Here is a 9,709-nt window from a genome sequence, read left to right on the forward strand (position 1 = left end):
TAAATGAGCACTTGGAATTCGTGTGCTGAACACCAACGTCTCCACCTCTGTGTACTGTTCATCTGGAGCAAATGGCTCCCCCTCTGATTGTTTACTGTTAAATGTTTGTTTGGAGCGTTGGGTGTTTAAGTACAACGATTTCACTGGCTCACGAGAGCAATAAATGTACATTTGATCTTAGAATCATGGCATCACTGAAATGAACGATTGTGAAACTGATTTGCTTACTGGTTTTATTGGTTACTCACCGAGCTTTTAGCTCACCCCAAAATGTTTTATTCCCCTCCACAGGGCTCAAGGCGAAGGAAGGACTTGTAGTACTTATTCACGTGACTGGATGGCATATATCTTGTACAGTTTGGATTTGGAATCATTTGATGTATAGTTTGGGGAATCGTTTCCACTTCGCTTAACATGTAATTATTGGAGAATTTGATGTAATTTTTGAGATTTATAGTGTAATCTGTTTGAGGAATGTAGTGAACGACTGAGTTCCGGCGAGAGATGGGCAGGCGGCCCGCTGAACCCTTTGGTTCACCTTAGGGGGAGGTGGGGCTGTCACACTATGAGCCTTCTAAAATCAAATTTTGGCCTCAATTTATTTATCGTATCAATAGTGAGGAATTACTTGTGAATTTCTTCAAATTAATGTCCTTTAAGCCAGGAATTTTTACCAATTTTGATAAAATGGCCAAAAAGTGATTATTAGACGCCCATATTCCAAAGAACACTCTTGAAAATGATCGGATCCTACCTTACCTCGTGCACTACCCCTTCGGATGGTACAAAATATAAACGTGCAAGTCTCCTTGGATTAAGTATCCGAGATACGAGGTGGTTTATTCCTAACACAGGATCCCCTAAATGGCATTCCCTTTCTAAGGTTTATGCATGATGCCAGTTTATCAAAGCCAGTAAACATGCAATACACAAATGAAACGTGTCCTAAAGGAACCCCTTTTTGTATGCCGGGGTGAGCCTAAAATGAAGTGTATTTAAACGTGTCACATCAAATAGGGTAGACTCCTAGAGAGTACCATGTCAGGATTCTTATTTTCTAGGGCTTATGAATGCAATTGGAGACAAAAACCAAGAAAAGTTAGTTCAATCAGATAAATACACATAACACATTGTAGCAAAGCAATAAGAAGATAAAGCAACAAAAGGAAAAGAGGGGTTGGATCCTTCCCCTTGTGAATAGTGGCTAATAGGGTAAGGCAGACTCTACCCTAAGGCAATTCTAATATGGATGCATGAGGCTTGGCTCACTAATGCATCTAGACTCGATAGGTCATAGGTCCCCGAGCCTTCAGACTTGGAAACCAAGGGTCATCAATCCCAAGGTTCTTTGTCGGTGGCTCAAGCGATTCCCCAAACACCGCTACGTACACATCGTGTCACGGCTACGTGTTTGAGTGAATCTTATTTTAGGACTATAGTTTATCTTTTGCATTGCTAAACTTTTGTACCAAGAGTTGTACCTCTGGTCTGTACAACTGGATATTTTCTACTGTTTTTGGATGCTATGACTAAGTGTTTCTGGTGCTATTTGATGTTTCTAATGTGATGTTGCTATCTGATGTTTTTGGATGAATGTCTCTGATATTATGTTATGATTGTGCTAAGCATGAATGGATGTTGCTGATACTATCTGATTGCAAAATCTTTGTTTCTGATAGATCGTGCTGATATTCTGTTTTTGTGATGACAAAAAGGGGGAGAAATGGATTAGCACTGATGGTGATATAAAGAAATTAGTTAGGGGGAGTCAGTTTTAGGGGGAGTTGCGTTTCTTCTCGTATACTCGTACACTTCGTTAGGAGGAGTTGTAATCCCAGCTTGTATTTCTACTTTTCTTTTTGCTCTATCCAAGTGTTTTGTCATCATCATAAAGGGGGAGATTGTTTATCTCAATTCATATCTTTTGATGATTACAAAACAAACGGATGATACTAATACTTTTGTAAAGACTACTTTCAGAAATGGCATTAAAACAGGACTGTGGACTCAGAGCAAAAAGAAGATAAAAAAGGTGAAAAGTGATGAGAAAGATGTCGGACGCACAAAAGAAGAGTATCGGACGTCCGACATTCATTGAGTAACTTCGGACGTATGAAGAACTCTGTCTCGGACGTCCGAAATAGACAAATCAGGGCTTCTACGATTACTGATCATGATCGGACGCTCAACACCTGTGTATCGGACGTCCGACAAACGTTGCTGCACTTCGGACATAAAACATTGGACGCATCGGCCGTCCGAAGGAATTGAAGAGGAACCTTCAAGTCTGCATCTCACCCTCGGACGCATGGTGAGAGGGGATCGGACGTCCTAAGAGGTTCAAGAAAATTTCTCAAACTCACTGACCTCATTCGGACGTATAAAAACTGGCTATCGGACGTCCGACAGCACCAACGGCTAGTTGACTCTTCAGATGCCATGTATCCGTTGACAGCATTTATTGAAGAGTTTTTTGGTCTCCTATAAAATGAACAAAGTCAACGACTTCAAAAATACTTTGCACATCAAGTCTACATTAGATTGTGAGTGATTCAAGTGTTAGAATACTCCAAAGAAATATTTGTATTCTTAGCTTGTGCATTTTTGTCTTATAGCTTTTCAAGTGTGGCACAGTTTTTTCAATAGTGTAGCATTGTGAGGGTTATCTGAGTGCTTGTAAAACTTTCTTACGTGACCAAGTGTGGTTTGGGGCAAGAAGGAAGTGATCCTTCCATTGTACACAAGATATTGGATGCAAGATTGTTCAACTTGAAGTAGCTTGTTATATAAAGTGTTGTTCAAACTCAATTTGAGTTTGAAGCCTGGTTTGTTTCTCTACTTTCGTTTATAGCTTTACTATATAAACTGTTCACTTTTTCATCGCACAAACACCTGTGCTTTCTTGTACACTGATCCATTGAGTGGTCTTTGAGAAAAGAAGGGTAGGCCTAAAAAAGAGTGACCTATATCTTAGCTGGTTTTAGAAAACCTAATTCACCCCCCCTCTTAGGTTGTCTTCGATCCTTACATCATGCGTGCTTGCATGTGACTTCATGATATGATTTGGCTTCAATGAGTCCTTGGGGAGTCTTGTGCTGAACACCAATGTCTCTGCCACGTCTTACTGTTCATGTTCATCTAGAGCACCAACGGGCTCCCTATCACGATTTCAACATTCAATGATCTATTTGAACGTTGGGTGTTTAAGTGCAATGATTTCACTGACTCACGAGAGCAATAAACGTACATTAGACTACTGAATCATGACATTATTGAAATGAACGATTGTAAAGCTTATTTGATTTCTGGATTTTACTGGTTACTCATTGAGCTTCTAACTCACCCCAAAACAATTTTATTCCCTTCCACAGGGCTTGAGGTGAAGGAAGTGCTCGTAGTACTTATTCATGTGACCGGATGGGTTATCTTCTGTATAGTTTGAGTTTTAGATTTCTCTTGTGTAATAGTTGGGATTGTAGGAATGTTTGGACTCGAATGGATGTACGTGTACGTTCCATGCTTGGGAATTAGTTTGCGCTTCGTTTATGATATGTAATTCTTGGAGAATTTGATGTACATTTGAGATATATCTTGTAATTTATTTGAGGACGGTAGTGAACGATTGAGTCCTGGCGAGAGTTGGGCAGGCGGTCCGCCGAACCCTTTGGTTCGCCTTAGGAAGAGGTGGGGCTATCACAGTTGGTATCCTTACCTCCAGAAAGAGAGATAGAATTCAAGATCGACCTGCTACCGGGAACCTCACCTGTCTCAAAAACCCTGTATCAGATGGCCCCTACGGAGCTTAAGGAGCTGAAATTGCAATTACAATATCTTTTGGAGCGGGGGTTCATTCATGAGAGTGGGTCTCCTTGGGGAGCCCCTGTACTGTTTGTAAAGAAAAAGGACGGTAGTTTGAGGATGTGTATTGACTATCGGTGCCTGAACAATGTCATGGTTAAGAATAAGTATCCCCTGCCCCCACATTGATGAGCTATTCGACCAGTTGCAATGAGCAGTGGTCTTCTTGAAACTGGACCTCCGTCAGGGGTATTATCAGTTGTTGATCAGAAATGAGGATATTCCGAAAATCGCTTTCAATTCGAGATACGGGCACTATGAGTTCGCAGTTATGCCCTTTGGACTGACTAATGCCCCTGCCGCCTTCATGGACTTAATGCATAGGGTTTCCAAGCCCTACTTGGATCGATTTATCATGGTATTCATCGATGATATCCTGGTCTATTCCAAGACCCGTGAGGAGCATGAGCAGCACCTAAGGATTGTCTTACAAACCCTAAGAGAGCATCAATTGTACGCCAAGTTCAGCAAATGCGAATTTTGGCTAGAGAAAATCTCCTTTCTGGGGCACGTAATTTCTCAAGAGGGCATCTCGGTTGACCCGGTAAAAGTAGAGGCTATGACTAATTGGAAGAGACCAGAAAACCCCACCAAGGTTCGTAGCTTTCTAGGTTTAGCGGGGTATTACCGGCGCTTCATCAAAGACTTTTCTAAACTAGCCGGTCCTTTAATCGACCTGACGGAGAAGCATGGCCGGTTTGTGTGGAATGCCAAATGAGACGCGAGTTTTCAGGAATTAAATACGAGGTTGACTATGGCGCCAGTTCTAGTCCTGGCTAACGGAGTTGACGGGTTTGCCGTATATACTGACGCGTCACGAGAAGGTCTAGGGTGTGTGCTAATGCAGAACCGAAATGTGATATCCTTTGCCTTTAGGAAGTTAAAACCCCACGAGTAGAACTACCCAACCCATGATCTGGAATTAGCCACTGTTGTTTTCGCTCTGAAGAAATGGAGGCACTATCTATATGGGGTAACATTCGAGGTGTACTCCGACCACAAGAGCCTTAGGTATCTTTTCTCTCAAAAGGAATTGAATATGAGACAGCGACGATGGATGGAATTTTTAGAGGATTATGACTGCACTATTAACTACCATCCGGGGAAGGCGAACGTAGTGGCCGATATCTTAAGTCGCAAGGCTCAAGTAGCAGGGTTAATGATCAAAGAGTGGGATTTATTAGAATCCGTTTGCGAGTAGAAACCCTGTCTTGGGAGTCATAAGGTGATTTTTGGTAATATTAAGGTAATATCCACCTTACTGGAGCAGATTAAAGAAGCTCAAAAGGAGGATTTGATGGTGCGAAAATGGAGAGAGAATGTAGAAAAAGGGGAATCAATTGACTTCAACTTTAGTCCTGAGGGTATTTTAAGATACCGGAACCGAGTGGTGGTACCCAAAGATGAAGCGTTAAAAATGGAGATCTTAGAGGAGGCTCATCGATCCAAGTATACAATTCATCCGGGTAGTAGCAAGATGTATCAGGATCTAAAAAGAGTCTTTTGGTAGGACAATATGAAGAAAGAAATCGCTCTGTACGTGCAGAAATGTCTCATTTGCCAACAGGTTAAAGCAGAGCACCAAAAACCATCGGGTTTACTCCAACCCTTTGAGATACCCGAATGGAAGTGGGAGAACGTTACCACGGATTTCATTTCAGGGTTGCCACGAACACAGTGAGGACACGATGCCATGTGGGTAATCGTTGATCGATTAACCAAATCGGCTCATTTCCTGCCGGTAAACATGAAGTATTCCATGGACAAATTGGCTCAGGGTGTACATGGACGAGATTGTAAGGTTACATGACGTTCCGGTAAGCATTGTATCCGACCGAGATCGCCGCTTTGTATCTAGGTTTTGGCAAAAATTCCAAGAGACTCTAGGGACTAAACTCAATCTAAGCACCACCTACCACCCTCAGACAGACGGGCAGTCAGAGTAAACCATCCAAACTCTCGAGGATATGTTAAGAACCTGCATTCTGGATTTTGGAGGTAACTGGGGTCAACACATGACCTTAGTGGAGTTCGCGTACAATAATAGCTACCATTCGTCGATACAAATGGATCCATACGAGGCACTGTATGGGAGGAAGTGCCGGTCACCAATTTACTGGGATGAGATCAGTGAGAGGAAGGTCCTAGACCCAACGGCTATTCCGTGGATGGAGCAGGCACGGGAAAAAGTCAAATTGATACGGCAAAGACTCCAAACGGCTCAAAGCCGACAAAAGAGCTACGCGGACAATCGTAGAAAGGATTTGGAGTTCGAAGTTGGGGACCGTGTTTTCCTCAAGATTACACCGTTACGGAGCATCACGGCAGGTAGAGGAAAGAAATTGCAACCGAGGTTCGTCGGACCTTACAAGATCCTTTAGAGAACAGGTACGGTAGCGTATCGGCTAGAACTGCCGCCGAGTCTGTGACAGCCCCACCTTCCCCTAAGCCGAACCAGAGGGTTCGGCGGACCGCCTGCCCAGCTCTCGCCGGGACTCAGTCGTTCACTCACACAATCAGAAATAGAACCACAAGAAAAAACAAAACGAGGATCCAAAACTTAAAAACAAAACTTATATACATAGATATCTCAGAAGGAAGTACAACCGTCAAATATACAGAGGTTATCAATTCACAAAACAACCAGCCCGTGCCAAGCACTAGAGCGAGAATCATTACAAAAGAAAAACAATAGCTAGACCTAGCTAGTCTATACAGGCTCTCATCCTTGCTCGCCTTCCCCTGCTAAGGAAAACAAAACTAAAGAAATGAGCTAAAAGCTCAGTGAGGTTCCGAACACGTAGGCAAACAAGAAGTGCATTGCATTCATTACATGTAGCCAATAATTCAAGATACAAATATATGATAAAGCGATAAACACCTTCATTAAAAGGATACGGGCTCATAAGGAGCCATTCGTTCATTCGTTCGTTCATTCATTCTCCTTTCGTTCCCTTATACCTTCAATCATTTGAAAATGCATTTTGTATAAGTAAAACCCCTCATTCATTCATGCGTTCATTCACTCATTCACCCCATCCCGGACATTGTCCAGGCTCCACCAACCTCCACCAACCTACAAGGTAATACTCGAGTATACCAAAACGTTCACCCAGGTCCCTAATCGCCTGATCGAGTCCGCTTCTGGCTCGAGACGACCGGTAACAAGGGGCAGTGGCCAGTTCAGTCAAAAAGGCTTACATTCATGCACAACTAACATTTCAATCGTTCAATCATTAGACTTTCACAACCATTTAGGTTGAGTATGATAAAGTACACACTCGCCTCGAAAACTCATTTTGGCAATCATTGAAAGCATTTAACATGTTATCAATCATTTATACAAGCCATAAAATCATGAAACATAACAAACAAGGAACACTCACCTATTTATATGCAAAACAATGTCCAAAATCATACCGGATATTGCCCCTGGTCACCATGAAAACCTAAGATATGACAAGAAAGCATATTACAATTCACCTAACAAAACAAGTAAGTGGAAACAAGGAACTCGACTAGTTACGAATAAGACATATAAAGGTGTGGTATGAAGTAGTAAATAAACATTTGAAGGTTCAAATGGAAAAATGTAACATGTTCTAAGATGGACAACGGTCATAGTATTTGCCAAACGAAAAATATACCAGTTCAAATAGAAACTTAGTCATTGAGCGAAAATTTGGGCAGCACGCCCTTTTGTATTTACCTATTTTCCAGCCATTAATGGCTTCATTATTTTCCTCAAATCAGTCCCAACATCTCATAGAGAATAATCTCATGTCCAAAAGCCGTTCACTAGGTTTAAAGTCATATAAATACAAAAATAAATACAAAAATCAAGCTAGAAACATTTCCGGATAAAAACAGTTTTTGACATCATTTTGCGGTTTTGGCACCATTGGCGCTATGATTATCGGATGAAGGTGCAAGACACACCATTTTGAAGCTAACAGATAGAGCTACCATGTTACAGAAGATCACTCAGTCCAGTTTCGAGTGTAACCAGGTCAAATATGCAATATACTACACCAGGACCGCAAAAATAGGTTCACAAACCGCATTCTGGTTCAAACATCATAAGTCAGGCTACCTAAATCCAAATTGGGTGATTCCAAAGCCATCCGAAAGCTACGATACAAGGTTACAATTCATCAGAAGACATCAACAACCAAATCAGAAGTATTCCCAGCCAAAATAACCAATTACAGAAGCAATTCTCAAGTTCGGGTAAAACCAGGGCAGCAGGGGTATTTCGGTCTTTTCATAAGCTACGATGCTCCGATTGACCTGAAATTTTGTAAGAATCTCTAAACTATCATTCCCTACAACTTTCATGTTTTAATCCAAGGCCAATTCTGTGACAGCCCCACCTCTCCCTAGGGCAAACCCTAGGATATCAGCGGACTGCCTGCCCATCTCTCGCCAGGACTCAGTCGTTCAAAGTACTAATATCATCAATGAAATGAATGTAAAATTTGACAATGCAGGGGATTGAAACACTAACTCAAACATAATCACTAATCCAACAATTCAGCTTAGTACACATATCATCGCATGCCAACTTACCACGCTTCACTCAAAATTACATAATACAAATCACCCTTAAGAATTTAAGCTTACAAGTTTGCTTAAACGAAAGTTACAACCTCACAACGCAAGAACGGCAAAATAAAGCTAAGAAATCCCTCGATCAAATCCCTTCCCGATCTGTTAAGGAAAACAAAGGGAATGGGGTGAGCTAAAGCCCGGTGAGGTTCCAGGTAAACAAGTAAACACATAGCCACATAAAATCACAAAATAGCCAACTAAACACCGTACAGTAAAATAACAGTTTAATCACAGTTCAATTCAAGGATACGGGTGGCTTTCAAAAGCCAAAGGTCCACTTAAGCTTGATCATAATTGCCTCCTATTGACACTCCGTCAACACTTGTAACAGTATATAGGTCCGTAGCACACCACTTTCACCAGTCTCCGTCCACCAAACAACCCCCCACCGGGCCCGCACTCCATAAACAGTAGTTTGGTAATACTCGAGTATACCAGGAATCCGAGTTTCCAATGCTCAAGGATTCCAATGAAACAGTATCAAGCCGAGGATTTTATCACTAGTGGTGCTGGACAACACAACAAGTAAGCACAACGGCTATGCTTCACCAGGGACCTCCAAGCAAGATTCGATTTCCAGTGAACAGTAAACAGTCCTCAAGGTTTATCGGCCTTCTCGACCAAGCCCTTGCTGGCTCGATACAACCGACTCACCTATGAGGTTGGGTACCCAAACAGTAATAGTAATTGGTGGAATGTCATCCACGAAACTTAAGCACAGTCATGTATAGCAATATCTCATTTCATGTTAATTCATTCAGTAAGTAGAGCCTCAGTGAAAAGAAAAATAACCAGGAAGGTCGAGTGCGATTAAGTACACACTCGCCTCAATTTTAATTAAAACAGTGTTTGGCTCAATCAATAACAATTCAATACTTTCAAGTACACCAATATTTCACATAACAAGTAGCAGGTAGTGGAACACTCACCTGTCAAGCAAAAGTAATAATCGACGTCAAACGTCTCAGTTACGATCACCGTCGTTGCCCAAACCTAGGTCAACGAGTGAAAACATTAATGATTGGATTCGTTCCCTACTAAAGTATAGGTTCAGTAAGAGGCCAAGTGAGTAGCTTAAGTTACTTAGTCCAGCATGCAAATAGGGTCTAAACCACGGTGAAAGTTCATGGAAAACAGGTCTAGTATGTACATAAAAGTTTGGCAAGAGAAAAGTTTCACTAAAGCTCAAAGACTTCATTACGGGTTAAACTATCTCGCCCGGTCAGCCTCGGGAAAATGG

General features: G+C 41.8%; 1 long non-coding RNA gene across 1 annotated transcript; it reads right to left on the bottom strand.

Moving 5' to 3' along the window:
- Positions 1-8,413: 8,413 nt before the first annotated feature.
- LOC140014317 (uncharacterized) lies at positions 8,414-9,458 on the bottom strand. Its single transcript, XR_011821041.1, has 2 exons — positions 9,399-9,458; positions 8,414-8,568 (listed from the first exon to the last, which is right to left on the bottom strand). It is a non-coding gene; the product is annotated as an uncharacterized lncRNA (long non-coding RNA).
- Positions 9,459-9,709: the final 251 nt, after the last annotated feature.

Source organism: Coffea arabica, chromosome 9c, assembly GCF_036785885.1.
Source record: "Coffea arabica cultivar ET-39 chromosome 9c, Coffea Arabica ET-39 HiFi, whole genome shotgun sequence".
Taxonomy (NCBI): domain Eukaryota; kingdom Viridiplantae; phylum Streptophyta; class Magnoliopsida; order Gentianales; family Rubiaceae; genus Coffea; species Coffea arabica.